We start from the raw sequence: 18,787 nt of genomic DNA, 5'->3' as shown, positions 1-18,787 counted from the left end.
GCACCCCTGGAGCCATAGGAAGAAACCCCTTCTTGGAGTTAGTCATCTTTGAATCTCTCTAGGACTTTGTCTATGTAAGACTCCCCGATCGAGAGATAACATCCGTCGTGATCTATCTCGGTAGATACGGATGCCTAGAATTCTTTGTGCCTCACCCAGATCTTTCATCTGGAAATGGTTTTTCAACCATACTTTCACCGAAGTTAAGAGAGGTATGTCATTCCCAATCAGGAGTATGTCGTCAACATACAATATTAGGAAGACAATCTTGCTCCCACTCGACTTGATATATAGACATGGTTCCTCGACAGATCGAGTAAATCCATTTTCTTTTATCACTTGGTCGAAGCGATGATTCCAACTCGTTGATGCTTGCTTAAGTCCATAAATGGAACGCTTAAGCTTGCACACTTTCTTAGGATGTACTGGATCGATGAAACCTTCGGGTTGTACCATGTACAACTCTTCCTCCAAAAAGCCGTTTAAGAAGGCGGTTTTCACGTCCATTTGCCAAACTTCATAGTCATGAAAAGCGGCAATCGCTAAGATAATCCGAATGGAACGCAGCATAACTACGGGTGCAAAAATCTCATCGTAGTGCAAACCTGGCACTTGGGTGAAACCTTTAGCAACTAGTTGTGCTTTGTAGATATCTTGTTGACCTTCCACAGAATGCTTTATCTTGTAAAGCCATTTGCATTGAAGGGGACGAACCTTAGCAGGTAAGTCAACAAGATCCCACATGTTGTTCTCATACATGGAGTCCATCTCGGATTGCATGGCCTCAAGCCATAGCTTTGAGTCAGAACTGGTCATGGCACCTTTATAGGTTGTGGGTTCACTACTCGTTAAGAGTAGAATGTCATCTATGTCATGTTCCTCGACCATACCAATGTATCTGTCCGGAGGAATAGAGACTCTTCCCGACCTCCTAGGTTCCTCAGGAATGTTAACCGCAGCCGGGATTGAAGGAATAGGTTCCTCCAATAGTTGCTCGGTATTTGGTTCTGGAATCTCCGACAGGTCGAAGGTTCTATCACTCTTTGCATTCTCGAGAAATTCCTTCTCTAAGAATGTCGCACTAGCCGCAACAAAAACGCGTTGTTCGGTTGGCGAATAGAAGTAATGACCAAGCGTTCCTTTAGGATAACCTATAAAGAATGTCTTGACCGATCGCGGGCCGAGCTTATCCTCGTGTCTCCACTTGACATAAGCCTCGCAGCCCCAAACCCGTATAAAGGACAAGTTAGGGACCGTTCCCTTCCATAGTTCATATGGAGTCTTGTCAACAGCTTTAGACGGACTTGGTTAAGTATTAGAGCGGTGACATAAGAGCATAACCCCATAATGAATCAGGTAAAACCGTGTGACTCATCATGGATCGAACCATATCAAGTAGTGTTCGATTTCTCCGTTCGGACACACCATTCAATTGAGGTGTTCCAGGTGGAGTTAACTGTAAGGCAATCCCATAGTCCTTTAGGTGTTGATCAAATTCGTGAGAAAGATACTCGCCACCACGATCTGAACGTAGTGTTTTAATCTTTCTACCCAACAGGTTCTGCACCCTATTCTGGAATTCTTTGAATTTCTCAAAGGATTCACTTTTGTGCTTCATTAAGTAGACATAGCCATATCTACTTAAATCGTCCGTGAAAGTGATGAAATACCTATAGCCTTCTCGTGCGGTGATTGACATAGGACCACATACATCCGTGTGTATGAGCCCTAATAGGTCAGCAGCGCGCATTCCAACACCTTTGAAGGAAATCCGAGTCATCTTACCGATGAGACATGATTCACACGTGCCAAATGATTGAAAATCAAAGGCCGAGATAGCTCCATGTTTGATGAGCTGTTTTACGCGTTTCTCATTAATGTGTCCCATACGGCAGTGCCATAGATACGTTTGATCTTTGTCACCAACCTTTAACTTTTTATTCATTACGTGTAATATTTCCGTGGTCGGATCTAAAACATAAATTCCGTTCATGGAGGCGCCTTGCCATAAATCATATCGTGTAAAGAGAAATTGCAAGCATTATTTTCTATTACAAATGAAAAACCAAGTTTGTCAAGTGCGTAAACCGAAATAATGTTTTTCGAAATACTAGGAACATAATAGCAGTCATATAATGACAACTCAAATCCGCTAGGAAGCTGGATCACATATGTCCCCTTTGAGATGGCAGCCACTCTTGCTCCATTCCCAACACGCAGGTCCATCTCACCCTTTACGAGGGGTTCGATGTTTGAGCCCCCGCACATGATTACACAGATGAGAACCACAACCAGTATCAAGTACCCAAGTTCCGTAACTTGCGTGGTTAATCTCAATCATATGAATAAAAGTAGAAGAGAGAGAAGACATACCAACAGGTTTAACACGACCTGCCTTTAAGTCCTCATGATAAACAGGACATGTACGCCTCCAATGCCCAGTCTTGTGGCAATGATGGCATTCCATGTTTTCATTCTTGCTCTTTGTCATGCCTGATGAGTTGCTCGACTCACCAGGACCACTCTTACCTGAACCCGACTTCTTGAACTTCGGTTTACCTACTGCTAGGTTTGCCTGAGCTTTGCCCTTACCTTTCCCTTTGTTTGACACAACGAGAACACATCTGTTTCAAGCTCCCTTTGAACTTCATGTCCTTCTCGGTCTGTACGAGAAGGGAGTGCAGTTCATGTGGGGTTTTCTTCAAATCATTCATATAGTAATTCGCTCTAAATTGCGAAAAACCATCGTGGAGTGAATGAAGCATGCGGTCGATAACAATGTTCTCGCTGATGTTACAATCAAAGGTCTCCAGCTTCTCGACATTCTCAATCATCTTTGAGAATGTGTGGGCTAACCGGTTGGCCCTTTCGAGTCTCGCATCAAAGAAGCGAGTGGTATGCTCATAGGTCACGATTCTCGGTGCTTTCGAGAATTCCTTGGTGAGCGTGGTGAAAATCTTGTTCGCACCATGGGCTATGAAGCGTTTTCGCAAATTTGATTCCATTGCAAAAATGAGTACGTTTTTAATCGCACCCGCTTCCATACGGAAATCATTAAACTTGGTGATTTCAAAGACTCTAGCCGTGGGACTGGGTTTGCGGGAGGGGCTCTAATAGATATTTGAGCTTCCCATCAGCAGCGGCAGCATTCCGTAATGCCGCCTCCCAGTCTCCGAAGTTGGATCCATCATTCTTCAGTCGAGTAGACTGATTCATCTGATTCATGAAGATCCGAAGCCAGGACTCACGGTCCAATGTGGCACTTGGCATTGGGTTATCAGTAGAACCAGCCATTTGTTATTTAGCAGTTTAAAAATTTCGTGATCTACACTGAAAAAGAAAGAAAACAAAAACGAAATAAGCAACTCATCGAGGTGATTTAAGTCTATTAAAATTCATTTTAATCGTGTAGACTCAATGCACTTGCATAATTGATCTCCCTCAAGAATGATACAAGTGATCCCAAGACTCAATTTCTGTAAATTGATAAGCCAACTGTTTAGCTAATTCTTCCGGAAGAACTCTTGGTCGATAGATTTCCGTAAATCCTATCTATAGTCCACCATAGTCACAGGATCGTACGAGTGACCATAGTGTTGAGATAAAATAGGTCAATCGGTTCCAACTTACCCGACGTAGAAGGGGTCATAGTATGCCTACCGACGAAGAAGGGACTCATTGGAGTTTGACCTATAAAGACCGTTCTCAATTTTTGTTTATACGAGGAAGATCCCATCAACTTAATTATAATTCATTTTAAGTGAACGAATAACTAGCGTCTGCGTGAATGAATCAATTTAGGTGATGGCTTAAAATCGTGTGACATGAGAATGTCAATGAAAACTAACTCGTGACCTCTATATGTGTCAGTTTTCATGCAATAATTAGGTGGTTTGGATATTTAGGCGGAAAATGATGCATATTATCGTTACGAAAAATAAATAAATGAATGCATTACGTAAATAAAAATTCCTAGTGTGGCCTATCCTAGTAAAATAAAACATAAAACAACTTTGGAATCCACCGTTGGACCCGAGAAGCTTGTCTTGATGTTCCATCTTGATCCAAGTAGCGGGAGTGAGCATCCGGTCTCCAACTTTAGTCTTCTCAAAAATTACAATTTAAAATTTACAAATATAAACCTATTTACATTCTAAATAAAAACTGTAATTAAAAGAAATAAAAATGGAGATGCGAGATCTCAAAATACAACCAAGACCGTGTTCCATCATTTCGGTAACACGTTCTACTAAGGCCACACTAAGTTACAACCGTTTGCAAAATTAAATAAATACGTAATAAAAGGCATTCAAAACATTCAAAATTAACAATAACGAAAAATAAAATGCATCAACTAAAATTAAAATTATTCGTGACATAATTCCGTAATTATGTTAAATTTTTATCCAAACCACCAACGATAACTAAAATTACATGACAAAACCGCTTTAGTCAAGTTAATTTTAATCCGAGATAATCCGTTACAATAAATCGTCTTAAAGTAACTATATTTTACGTGGGTGAACCGTTTCACTAATCAAGCGAGAGCATAAAAAAACGTTTTATGCATTAAAGGGCCGAAAAAAAAAACAGAAATTTTTTTTTTTTTTCTTACTGTACTGCTGTACGTGAACAGTACCAGTACCCTAAAAAAATTTTTTTTTTTTTTTAAATGCTGTAAAAAAACGGGAGCATTAAAAATCTAAAAAAAAACTACACGGCCCAATTTCGTGAGCAACTAAAGATCAAAACAAAACGGTTTGATGAAACACAATTGTAATTTTAATCTAATCCGTATAGAAATCAAAATACAATTGACATGTTCTTCACATCTTGTTGTAATTATCGTTTAAAACAACAATTCGCAAAGAACAACACGAAAACAAGAGATCGAACGATCTAACAAAAATGTGTGGCACGCAAATTAATGCAAAAAAAAACAGAAAACAGGCCGTGTTCATGAAGGCCACACGGTTTTCAAAAAAAATTAGCCACACGAAATTTTATGCAATCATTTTGATCGATCTTTAACATATTGCAATGAATATCGATTACAATACAAAATGCAAAGATCGAAATGAAAACAAAACAAAACAACAACCAACAACCGTGTACATGGACACGGTTCCCAAGGCACAAAGCAACAAAAAAAAACGCAGCAAGAAAAAAAAATTCTGCCGAGTAAAAAAAAATGTGAGCCGTGACATTTTTTTAACCAAAATTCATCGTTTCAACAATCGTTTGATGAAAAAACACATATAAAAAATTACGTGGCCTCGCTCTGATACCACTTGTGGGTTAATATCCGTATACTACCCTTTAATTGTAGGATTATAACGCAAAATTTACATGTGAATATAGTCATAAAACGAAAAACATAAAGAAACGATAAAGATATAGAAATAACCTTCGGTCCTAGTGCAAAAGGCAATGAGAGATCAAGTTAGATCTCCTCCTAATCGTTGCACCCAAGATGTCCGAGTAATGCCCTTGTGCTAGAGAGAATCCCCTAATTGCCTTGCAATATCGAGGGGATTGTTTTGTGAGTTTGTGTTGGATGAGAGATCCGGAATTCAGGAGGCACAATTCCCAAAACCCTAATTATTTTAGCAAAATGAATATTAGGTTAGACAAGAGGAGAAGCTCTCCTTTTGTCTATGTAGTGCTCGGCCAAACCGAGTGAGTAAGAGAGAAATGGGCTTTTCATTTCCTCTTCACTTAAACTCGTGATCCGGTCCATAGCTCGCTAAGTGCATACGACGCGGTTTCATTATAAACTGTTATCGGTTATCGGAAATTAAGGCATCAACTAATAATACGGGTTAGTTGAATTATTAATACATGTCCGACAAAACAGTATTGTATAATTATATTCAATATACATTTAATTAAATATAAAACGCTTATATTTAATTTTACGAATTAACTGGTTAATTCGCCTTTAGCCCATGATATTTAATCCGTATTAAATATAAGATCTCAACATCACATTTTGACTAATTATTAGTCAAATAACTCAGACTAACTGGTTAGTCAAATTTGGCATCTACATGACTGTATTTTCATACCGTCACATCACTCAAACGTATCCTATAGGTGTGACTTTTAGGGACCAGTTGATCACCGCCATCAGTATGACAATAACGTCAAACTTATCTAGCAAGCCAACCGTTATTGATAAACGTGGATCAACTGATAATAATACCAAAAGTATGCCCTTTGATCCTTTTAGAGATTTATAAGTCCTTGCACTAACTGTTAAGGACACCAATCCCAACAGTCTTACCATTTTTTTATTGCAAGCAAAATATTTAGTAGATGAGACACACAAGAAGGACGTGCTAATCTCTGGTGGGGAAAAGTGGAGAGATTTCAAGGGTAAATTGACTAGGAAGTACATTCGAAATAAACATCCGAAATATGACTATCCTGATGTTTGTTATAGTTTCATTGAGCCTGCTGATTGGGAGAAATTTAAAGCTTACCGAGAGTCAGATGAATTTAAGGTGATAATTGTCATACTTATTTAATTTCTTTTTCAGGTAACCATTATCATCCGAAATAATTCTGTAATTCTTATTTTAAATTTGTTTCTACTATATTTTCTTACAATGTAGGAGAAGAATCAAAAAGTTGTCGAAAGTATAAAGCATTATGAGCATCCTCTTTTAATGGGTAGACGGGGATACAATCAAAGGATTTCTGAGTGGATAGCTTCATCTTCAAATTCTGATGAAGTTACTGATCGCAGTTGGTATTGGATAAAAGGAAGAACTAAGTCATCAGACAGGGAAATTCCAAATGAGCAGACTCAAAAAGTTCAAGAAGAAATGGTACATAGTTATACTTAACTTTGTTGAAATGATCTCTTTTTAATCAGTTTATAAGCCAATTCTTGTAGTCACGAATGATTTAACCTTCACTAACAACTTCTTTCTTTAACTTGATTTTTTATTTCTAGTCCTTTATGTTTTTTTTATAATAATATAGGTTGAATGGAGAAAGAAGGTAAAGTCAGGAGAATTTGTTCCTCATAGGTACAATGATGTCTTGTCACGTAGTCTTAAAAATAAGGAACATTCTGGTCGAGTGAGAGGCTTTCCTGGTGGAGTTACTATCAAAGATGTGTTTGGTACAGCACATCGAACTTCTGAAAGGGCTGTGGGGTTTTCTGACCAAGATGTAGCTGAAATAACCGAAAGAGTACGGAATGATACTATAAAATCCTTAAGCTCTTTAATACAACAGCAAGTACGCCAAGAGGCTGCTGGTTTGTAGAAGCGAATGAGCTTAAAAGTACCTGAAGATATGGAGGAATTCCAAAGTAGTTGTCAATCAGCAAACCCTGAGAACAGCATAGGGATGAGTAAAGAAAGGCAACCAAATCCAAATCCTATAGAAATAAAGGTTTGTAAGTGTAGTTTTTTCTCAAAGATTATTATCAATTTTAACACTCGATTATATTGATTGTAGTACGCCCCATCTGCTTGGTCCTATAGATATCTTTTGATGTTGTAGGACCCAACTAAGTGTCGTCTAACTTGCATTCATGATGGAAAAACTTTCAACATTGCCATAGGTACAGTTTACCCATCGGAAGATAGCAATCGGTCATTCATGGTACTCCGCTACTAACTGGTAATGCAAGGGTTTCTATTGATAAAATTTTGGAAGGTACTGCCCCACTTCCTTTTCCTACGCTATATCTTGAGCGTGTAGGTAAAGCAATAGGAAGTTTTGTTAAGTGGCGGAAGGAACTAATCATTGTTGGGGAGATACAATAATAATATATATAACTTCAAATGAGTACACTTACATACATTTTTTATTATTTTGTTTTATTAATAATGACATTTTTAAAATAGGAGTCTCCTGGTGGTAATCTATCGGTCACTAGTAAGGGAAAACAAGTGTCGAAAAGTTCAAGCATCAAATCACCAATCAAGCCCAACTTTGAAACAAATAAATCAAGTATGAGTATAGAATGTCAAAAGTTATATGACTACCTGGCCTTAATGCGGCCTGAGACAAAGATGTTTGAAGTCGTACTCCCATCAAAGATATTCCATTTGAAGAAGGATAAATGTTTGGTTGTCACCGAAAAAGATATTATGCAACTTTTTCGAATGGCCTTCTTAAATGTGTCATGTATTCAAGTGTGGATGCTGTAAATTATGAATTTCTTTTTTATATGATATGTATTTTGTTGAGCATGCTGGTTTTAAGGTATTTAAAGGGCTATTTTCATGTGTACAAGGTTTTTACAAAAGTTTTGTGAATAGCTGAATCATGACGAACAAGGGATGTGTCGTGTTGGATTTTTGTGTCCAACAATCATGTCTCAAATAGGAACTAATAAAAAAGTCAACGATGAAGTAATGAATTATGTGGAGTGCAGCTTGCTTAAGATGGGGGGTGTTCATATCATATATGCTCCTATTTGTCAACGGCAAGTCTCATCTTTTGTGTTATCGTCTTTCTTAATATATTTGCCTTTGTGGCGGTGAGAATGACACATGTCACTGATTTGAGCGTGTCAACCGTCCTAGCCTCCACTCATTTGATTGTCGTTACGGGTTCAAATTAAAACCAAATATGAATAAATTTATGGAAGTGTATGTTGGCTAAATTCAAGGAATGTTGTCCTACTTGTGATGGAAAAATTTTCACAGTAATTTGGATGATTTTGTAGAATTTCTATTGTTGCAAATGTGAGTATTTCTACTATTTCATATACTAAATCCTATGTATAATGATGTGTATATGCTGATGTGTATCCATCTTATTCAACTTTCCCTTTAAAGTTTGATAAGCTTTTAAATTCAATCATTATCATCTTCAAACACATGAAGTAACCGAACAAAGTTATCATATTTCTGTTTTTTTTTCTATTGGACAGAGATCATTGGTTTCTTGCAATTATATGTCCGTTGATTCATGAGGCATATTTTTGTGATCCAAAGACGTCACCAAAGCGAGATGTCTCTTTTAAGCACTTGATACAGATGTAAGTATTTGCATATTACTTTAGTGAAAGCAATTGCTCTTTCATTATTTTAAGCGATACTAATACTTTTTTTTTATATTTTTTTCTTTCGAGGCGCAGTGCATTTCGATCTTTTAGGGCTAATGTTGGTTCTACATTGAAATTTGGCTTGTCATCGAAATGGAGTAATATTGTTGTATGTCCATATCAATAGAATATTTTTTGTCTTAGCATTGTTGGTACTTTTCGTATATTAGTTCGTCTTTGTGCTGACTCTTTTTATTGATGGTTACATACATACGTTGTTGTTGGTAATTTGCTTGCTGATGGTGATTTTGGTTTTGTTTAATTTTTTGCAAATGTTTTTGGTACAATGTCATCAACAATCTGGAAGCACTGAGTGTGGCTATTATGTGATGCGGTATATGTTAGATATAGTGAGACGCTACGAAAACATTAAAGATCATAAGAAGGTATTTTTCATTCTATCAAGCTACTAGCGAAAATGTTGGATTAATTATTCAATTTTATGTTTTTTAGGTTTTAATAAGTAATTTGATTTTTTTGGTAGTGGTTTGGATTGAAAGATGCATATACGATTGAAGAGATCAGCAAGGTTCGAGACTTATGGTCTATTTACTTTATCGACAATCTTCTTTAGTAATTATGTATTGGCACAAAAATATTATTGGTTGGTTTTGTTTTGAAATCGTAGTGGATAATGGCACTAGAATTACGTACTCTTGTATGATTATTTTTTTATGGTTAAATTTTGAAATTGTAGTGGATAATGTATATTCATCATTATGACTATTATCTAGTTTAATACTATATTGCTTTTCAGTTGCGACTCATGAATATTGGCACATTGCAATATATGATGCGTCTATAATATATAGGTAGCCTGCTATAGCGACCAGCGTATATTTTTTTTAAAAAAAAAAAAAATTATATTACTTATGGCTACGGCTCCTAAAGATAACCATAGCCTTACATGAACATATGGCAACGGCTACAAGTAAACAACCGTAGCCTTTTATATACATAGGGCAACGGTTTATATTAGTAACCGTAGCCAAAACCTACATTTGGCTACGGGTACTGACCGTAGCCGTAGGTTCCTATCTAAGGCAACGCCCCGATTTACTACAGTTGGGGAACCGTGGCCAAAAGCGCTTTCTAACCGTAGCCAAAAGCCTTTTCTGTACTAGTGAATCCTTTTATACTATTCAGGCGTTATTAACAAAACCTGGCTAAAATAACCCGTAAGACTCACTTACTCGATCGAGTAAGTGATATACTCGATCGAGTGCCACACGTACTCGATTGAGTACCCATCAGGCAGACTATTGTTTTGCGTAAAAACATACTCACTCGACAGAGTAAGCCCCACTCGATAGACTACCCATAGACATAGAAAATCGTAGTATTACAGTCTTCCCTTTTTAAAAGGAACTTCGTCCCCGAAGTTCAACCCATACATAAAAACAAACATACTAACTCGATAAAGACACAACAACGCAACTACGAACTCAAAACAAAACCCCAGCCTATAAAACATGAACTCTTAACACCAACTCCACCAACTATGCCTACCTCCACAACACGGCTCATGATATCGTATCAACTACATCATAGTCTATCTCGACACCAACTCCAAACACTACCAACTACTATCCACAACCGCTGCTAGCTCCGTAACATATTATCCACTAGAAAATGTGATATCAAGACACTCATAATATCAAACGGAATGTTACATTCTACCACCCTTAAAAGGAACTTCGTCCTCGAAGTTTACTCACACTCATAAACATCATCATCCAACTGCCAAAACTATTGAACTCATAAACATCATCATCCGATTGTCAACACTATCGCAATATTCTCACATTCCTAGACATCACACTACTACAAGCACGGCCATGACCTTTTAACAATATCAATCACAATACAAACCCATCCTTTATTCTCCACCAAGACTCAAACTTCCAAATCTACTACAACATCTACAACCATCAAACTCTCTTTGCCGCACCCTACTCCTCCTAAGACAAATGTTACGTCCTGTTAACTCACTAATACTAAATCCTTAGTTATATCGTCTCATTATCCTCATCACCACCACATGTCAACGATAACCGCCTATAATCTAAACACTCACTATTCTTATATCCAAGGCTCTCTTACTTAAACATTTCTCATACCTCAAATCATTCAGCACACCACCTAACCTATACCACAAAATTCATAGCAAAATCACCACACCAACTCTTCATTATTACCGTAAAATTACATACCTCTCTATATAAAGCACCTATCTCCAAAAGCATAACTCACGATCCACACTCATTACACACACTTACACCAGATCCTCAAGTTCTTTCTTTCATTACCGCCAAATTCATCCATAACCTAACATGAAACTAATTCCCAACATCCTATACTCACTCTCTCAATGAAAGATCATGAACTATCTGCAGCTTCCAGATCACGAAAACCCATGTTCCACAATTCACATGCCATTACCATGTCTACCAAAGCCTCATCTAAAACAAGCTCAAAACTACTGTAACAACCTCTCACACTGTGTTCCATCAACAAAATATCACTATACCATGACAACAACGGAAACATACACAACTCTCTTCCATATCATACTCTACCCTCACTCCCAAGCTGAAACTGATAAGAAACATCAATAAATAGAATAACCGTCTATCCGTCCAAACTGAAACTCACAGGAAACAGCAGCAAACAAAACAACAATATATGTATAACTGATATGTACTTTTGAAAACTCGTATCGTAATCATCCCGCCTACTCCACCACAATCGGTGACGGCATCGCAACATCGTCACCATCAGCCGCACCGCAGTGCGAAAAAACCCGCTTCACAACACGAAGTACCATGCCCGGATCACCACCGAGGCACAACAACCACATCAATAGACATCACAACGTACAATTCCTACAAACACTAACTCAGGACAACTTCCCGGACAAGAAAATTTACTTAAAACCGCTTTACTAGATCACAACGCAACTTATCACACAGAATAACCAGATAAGAACTTCATGAACATCATCCCTACCATTTCACGGAATAAACATGTATCATCTATACACGTACAAGTATAACTAACCATTCCAGATCACTCAATCTATCAGTTTTGAACATCATTCCATTAGTTTACCGTATCCAACATATATTACAGAACATTCAAATAACAACTTTATAACTATCACACCATACCACTTATCGTGAGGTCAGAACCTAACACAAACATTTATACACATCATAGACCCGTACTTACATCCAACCAGTCAATCCGGAACACGTAAGTTACCACTTGATAAAAGTTACCTCTCACCCGAGCTTAACTCGTATGCCCCTCATAACATATTCTCCTATTCGCATATCCATCACCCCCTGTCAAATATAACCATACAGCTAATACTCAACTACTAGCAACCTCCTCCTAAGACCACGTCTTATACTTCCTCACAACCGTACATATTAATCCGGCCTATACAAGATCAACCTCTTTAGAATTGCTATCTTTCTAATCTACCATCACCCTCAACCACTAGTCACAAAACCACAACACTACCACTGTTCGGACATCAAACCTCTTACACTCATCTCTAAACATCACGGCTTCTTTCCTATCTTTGGTTAATATCCCAAGTAACGAACATCAAATCCATCAACAAAATTACCTCAACATTATGTCCAATCTATGCTTAATTGTATCGTCACCCAACTCACCACCAAGATCTCACATCGTGTAAATTCTTTACCCGGCTTCTTACTTTCCTTAATTCCCCAAAACTCATGACTAATCATATTGTCCTGAAACACCTATATAACCATTAACTAACGTTCTCATGATAGTATCATACATCTGGACGATTCCTGACTTCTATATCACATAACTCTGATCGACATCTTTCTCAGCTTACTTATATCCTTCTTTTCTTTTTACACTCAACAATACCAATTAATAATTCAACTCCTTATTCCTTCTACCTAACTCTTTAGTGCTCCGGTTACCTTCTCATTGCTCCAAAACTCAAATCCCATTATTTCATATCAGTATCATCTCACTCTGTCTTGCTATGGATCTTCTCTTATCATGCTATCACTCACACTTATCACCAATCAGTCCATACCATCTCATGCTATCACTCACACTGATCTCCAATCACCTTTCATACCGTTACTTGCCCAAGGAAATCACACACTAGTTTTACCTCTTGATACAACAAATTCCCAAACTCACTCACTACCTGCAAATCCACGTCGTGACATGTCTCCGCTAAGTTCACTATATACCCACTCTTCTCCATCCCTCTACAACGATCTTTCATTACATACATTCTTAACAAACGCAATCTAACCATCTCTCTCCATAATTCCTTACACATCTCAAGTTGCTACTACCCACATACTTCCTTTCAATCTTTTCATTCTCACGTTCTTTAGACTCACATCATCCCTTGACCACATTCACTTACTTTTAGATTACTCAACACACAATCATGTCACTCATCCCATCTCACAAAACATGCTCCATGCCACAATAAGCCATACTGATCTTCCTTTTTTTTCCACTATCTATCACAACCACATATAACTCATGTCATCCCCTCCGAACTCATACTCACCATAGGTGCCACTCTTTACATCATAAGATTGGGTAACTTATGCATTAGGACAACCACATACGTAAAACAATGCATAAAGAAGCAAAAGGACACCTTTGAATTAAACATAATAGGCAACGAACTTAAAAGATAAGCATATGACCCAAAACAAGGGTCACTAGATCGAGTACAGGTCACTCGATCGAGTAAGTGACTTACTCGATCGAGTACGTGAAGGCAGTTCTCAGCACTATCCAATTTTCGTAAAATGGTCATATCTCACTCGTTTCTTGGTCATTTTGTATGGGTGACCTGTCGTTAGAATTGTAAAAGAACAAGCTATCACCTCCAATTGGAATCACATCAAAATAATTTATACATCTCAAGTTATATCAGGTTAAAGACAACTTTTCTATAATCGGACAACATAACTACTTGATTCTTTATTCCAACCAACTTAAACAACAACAAAACAAACAAAAACAATTCAATACTCATAAAACCAGTATTTTTAATCACTTGTTACTATCTACAAAAGCCAAACAATAACATTTATCATGCTCATATAACATTCAACTTATCAATCATGTACTACCCGCATGCTTTAACTTTGTAACTTTTCGTAACACAAAACATACTCATACATTACAAATAAGATTTCCATGTTACTAATACAATAATATTAATAATCCACTTCGTCACCTAAATATATTCATAATCACGAAATTCATATTCTCGTGCAATTCCTTACTTCCTCTTTTCAAACAAATTCATAGATCATATTCATACACATATTCATACAATTTTTTCATCCAATCATACGCATATAAATAATAGTAACTTGTAGCAATCATAACCACAGTGCATGTTATCATAAACAATTATCTTCATCTTTTCCACCACACCTCATGACACCCATCTATCCAACATATTCATGCATCACGTCATTTAACATGCGCAAAAGAATATTACTAAACACATAGCGATCTCATGACACCCCATAGTGACCGGTTTAAAATTGTATGGCGAGTTCGCGACTTTAGGACGTCTCCCAGGTCTTTGCATTAGCTCCTAACAACTCCTACCCGGGTTCATTTTTTTTGACTCACTAGATTCATTGGGTTCATTAGTTACAGGTTCTAAAATCGTCTCTCTGATACCACTTTGTGACACCCCTATATACTCAGGAGCCTTAACAAGACCTTCCCTAGCATATAAGGGAGTCACCATCTCGGTTGCCCGAGGACAGTAATAATCAAATGTCGATAAAAGAACAATTAAGTTACATTATAGTGATTAATATATATATATATATATATATACATATATATATATATATATATACATATATATATATATATATACATATATATATATATATATACATATATATATATATATATATATATATATATATATATATATATATATATATATATATAAAGATACAACTCAAATTATTGTCAACTACGTGGACTACTTCATCGTGACTCGTGATAGACTCATCCCACCAAGCACCCGGCTAACATCCGGATCACAACTCGCTAAGACCGATTGCTCACCATAAGGGATCACGGCAGACACAATGAAAACTAACAACAAGACAAAACCACACAAGGTCAGTAACTGAAGAAACACACCAACAACCACGTATACTACACAGGCACAACAGAACATACACACATCACATCTCCTGCAACCAATCACCGTCACCGACTGTCCACTGGACCAGCCCTGCCAGTGAGGGACTGCAGCCGTACCCAACAAATTTGCGCTCATCATACCGAGCGATAAACCCATGTCCATTAATATGCACATCCCCTCCCGTGGCGGGTTCCACGGAGGGCGAACTACGAGCGTGAAGCCACTCCCGCAAGTGACTCCACTCAGCCGAGGACGCACCTCGAGAACCAGAGACAAACAATCACAACCAGCTGTACCACAACAATATAAATTAAAACAACGCAACACCAACCAATTACCAGAAATAATCAACCATATCGACACTACATCAACCAAGCCACATCAAAGGACACTCTAGACAACCAATAGAACTGTGTAGACGAACCTACCTGGAAAAGCAATCACCATAGACCATCACAGAAGCCAATCAATATTGTTCCTCTACGACTCCTTCTCCTATAACACATATACATACAATTACCATCTAATCACATAATATTCCAAAAACCCTCAATCTACCCAATTAGGTTTCAAAGAAAATAAAAGAAACAATATAAAAACTATACAAGGATCTTACCCTCGACACGACGAACTCAACTGTATAACAAACGAGACGATTCGACGAACCTAGCCTTGGGATTTGCCAATAACACGAAGAATGAGATCGACGTAACTCTTTTCCTCTCTTGAAAGGTTTTTAGAAAAGTGGAAATTGATTAAGAAAGATGACGGAATCCTTTTATACTATTCACGCGTTATTAACAAAACCCGGCTAAAATAACCCGTAAGACTCACTTACTCGATCGAGTAAGTGACATACTCGATCGAGTGCCCTTACTCGATCGAGTGCCACACGTACTCGATCGAGTACCCATCAGGCAGACTACTCTTTTTGCGTAAAAACATACTTACTCGACAGAGTAAGCCCCACTCGATAGAGTAACCATAGACATAGAAAACCGTAGTATTACACCAACCTTTACTTACCTCTTTAATAAGAGTAGTTTCTGAAGTTATAAATATTGTTTTGGTTGATAGCTTTTGACGACGAGTTATACTCACACCAAACTTGCTTAAAAACTTGTCTTAAGCCGGCCTCATAAATTGCTAGAAAAAACATGTATGTATACGTTGATGATGGATGACTTTTGTGGACTGTTTTTGAGTCGATTTGATGGATGATTTGAATCAAATAGTTGATTTCCGTCTCATATGTATAATCATGTATGTAATGGGTTGGTTTTATGTGAGAAATTTCACCCTTTTAATGCTTAAAATTTCGTCTTAAGACGGTCTCAAATGAACTTATTAAACCGTGAAAATGGACTTTGTTAAGAAGTTTTTGCGGGCTATTATGACGGGTTTCTTTATGCTAAATTGGACCAACGTTATTGCTATTGTCTCAAGTACATGTACACGTTTGGATTGGGTCTTTTGTATGGTTGAAATCCGTCTTGGTTTTGCCTAGAAAACCGTCCCAAAACGGCTGGCCAGAAGGGGAATTTCGGGGTTTTTGTTGGTCCGTATGTAGGTGATGTCTCGCTTGTTCTTTGCGTCCGCATACTTCAGTGTCGCGGTCCCCCGGCGGTGTTGAATACTTGTTGTGATGAGTATTTCAGCGGGGCTACACACTTTAGTGTGTAGTCGGTGTGTAGAGATGTGATGGAGTTTGGGTTAATTGAATTGGTTGTGGTATTGTTTTATTAAATGTTGTTTATTTTGTGTAATCGATCGACCCCGTTTAAATGTTTTAAAAACTGTGGTGATCCATTCGGGGGTGGTGAGCAGTTGTCTAGCAGGTATACTATGAACGCGCAGGGGATTAGCTGGGGATGGAGTTGCCACGAGTCTTGTAGTAGTCTTCCGTTGTGTTGCCTTTATAATTTTGTTACTTCAGTTGTAATTTGGTTGTAGAACAGTTGAACTTTACTTTACAGTTGGTTTTGTTATGTAATCACTTAAACTTATTTATTAAAGTATATTTCTTTATTATCTATTTGATATACATTGCCTCGGGTAACCGAGATGGTAGCATTCTCATGCCTTAAGTGGTCCTGGTAAGACACTTGGAGTATGTGGGTGTTATAGTGATGGTCTCTGGAAACCCCCGCTCATAGCACTGGTGCACTCATGCCTCTTGTGGCCCATACCGCCACAGTTAAAGCAAGCTAACCCCCAACTGCTACTACTACCATGACGGCCACGCCCGTAAGAAGCTCCACCACTAAACCCCGACCCTGAAGAGTAAGCTCTCACCTGGTTATGGTCGCCCCTCTTGTAACTAGATTGACCACCACTCTCACTCTCAGCCTTCCTCTTCTCAGAAGCTCTCTCTCGGTTCTCCTTAGTCATCTCAACTAACCTCTCAGCTCTCCCGGCACGCCCATACACCTCTTTAACATCTGTAAGGACCCCTACCGGCAACTTCTCCATAATATTGGGTGTCAACCCCTTCTCAAATCTGATGTGACAATTATTAGAGCATATTTGATCCCCGAATTAGCCTTGTTCCCATGCTTTTTAGTGCATATTTGGGTAATTTATTGCCTTTAGTTCTTTGTTTTGCATATTCTTTGAGGTTTGTGTCCTTGGTAGGAAAGGAGTGCAAACCTTGCATTTTCATGGCAAAATGAGGCTAAATTGATTGAATTCAATGACCAAGCATCAAGGAGAGACAAGATTAGAAGGCCTTTGTACATACTATAGTAGATGGGCAATGATGAGAAAAGATCCTTGCATCCCCGAGGAAATCCTCAAGAATTTATGAAGAAAAAGGAAGATAAGAAGAAGGAATGAATTGACAATCCGTGCGGATTGTCCTGAAGACGCCCGTCCCTCACCTACAATCCGAGCGTCTTCCTCCACAAGACGCCCGGGCAAAACCTCCACAAGATGCCCGTCTTCACCCTCTGGACGCCCGTCCAGAAGCTCCCAAATCCGCCCGTCCCGTGTCAAAAACGCCCCGATTCCCAGACAGTACTTTCTTCTTCTACAAGCTTCAAGGAAGGATGCGCATCTTTTTCTAAGACCGGCGAAAAAGAGACCGGAGAGTCCCTAGAGACCGGCGATTCCTCAAGGACTCAATCGTCATTTAAGCCCTTAGTAAACCCTAATTTATGTACCTAATCCCCACTATAAATACCTCATTAGTCTAATTAGAAGAGCATGTTCTTCTTAGCAATCTTTAGTGTAGTTAATATCAATCAAATATCTCTTTAATTTTGTAATCAAGTTTTAATCAAGTTTTAATACAAGTTTTATTTCCTTAATCTCTCTCTTGTTCATCCTTTATTTTGGGTAATTGAAAATTATTTAGGTTATTATTGGGAGATTGACAACCTTCCAATCAAGCATCAAGTACTTCTTTTATTCTTTGCTTTATTATTGGAATCATTAGTAGGTATAATTCTCTTAATCCCTTTTTAATTATTGTTAATTACTTTCATTTATTCATCATGTTTCACTTT

The sequence above is a fragment of the Silene latifolia genome, chromosome 7, assembly GCF_048544455.1.
Source record: "Silene latifolia isolate original U9 population chromosome 7, ASM4854445v1, whole genome shotgun sequence".
Lineage (NCBI taxonomy): Eukaryota > Viridiplantae > Streptophyta > Magnoliopsida > Caryophyllales > Caryophyllaceae > Silene > Silene latifolia.
Note: the sequence above shows the minus strand (reverse complement) of the source record.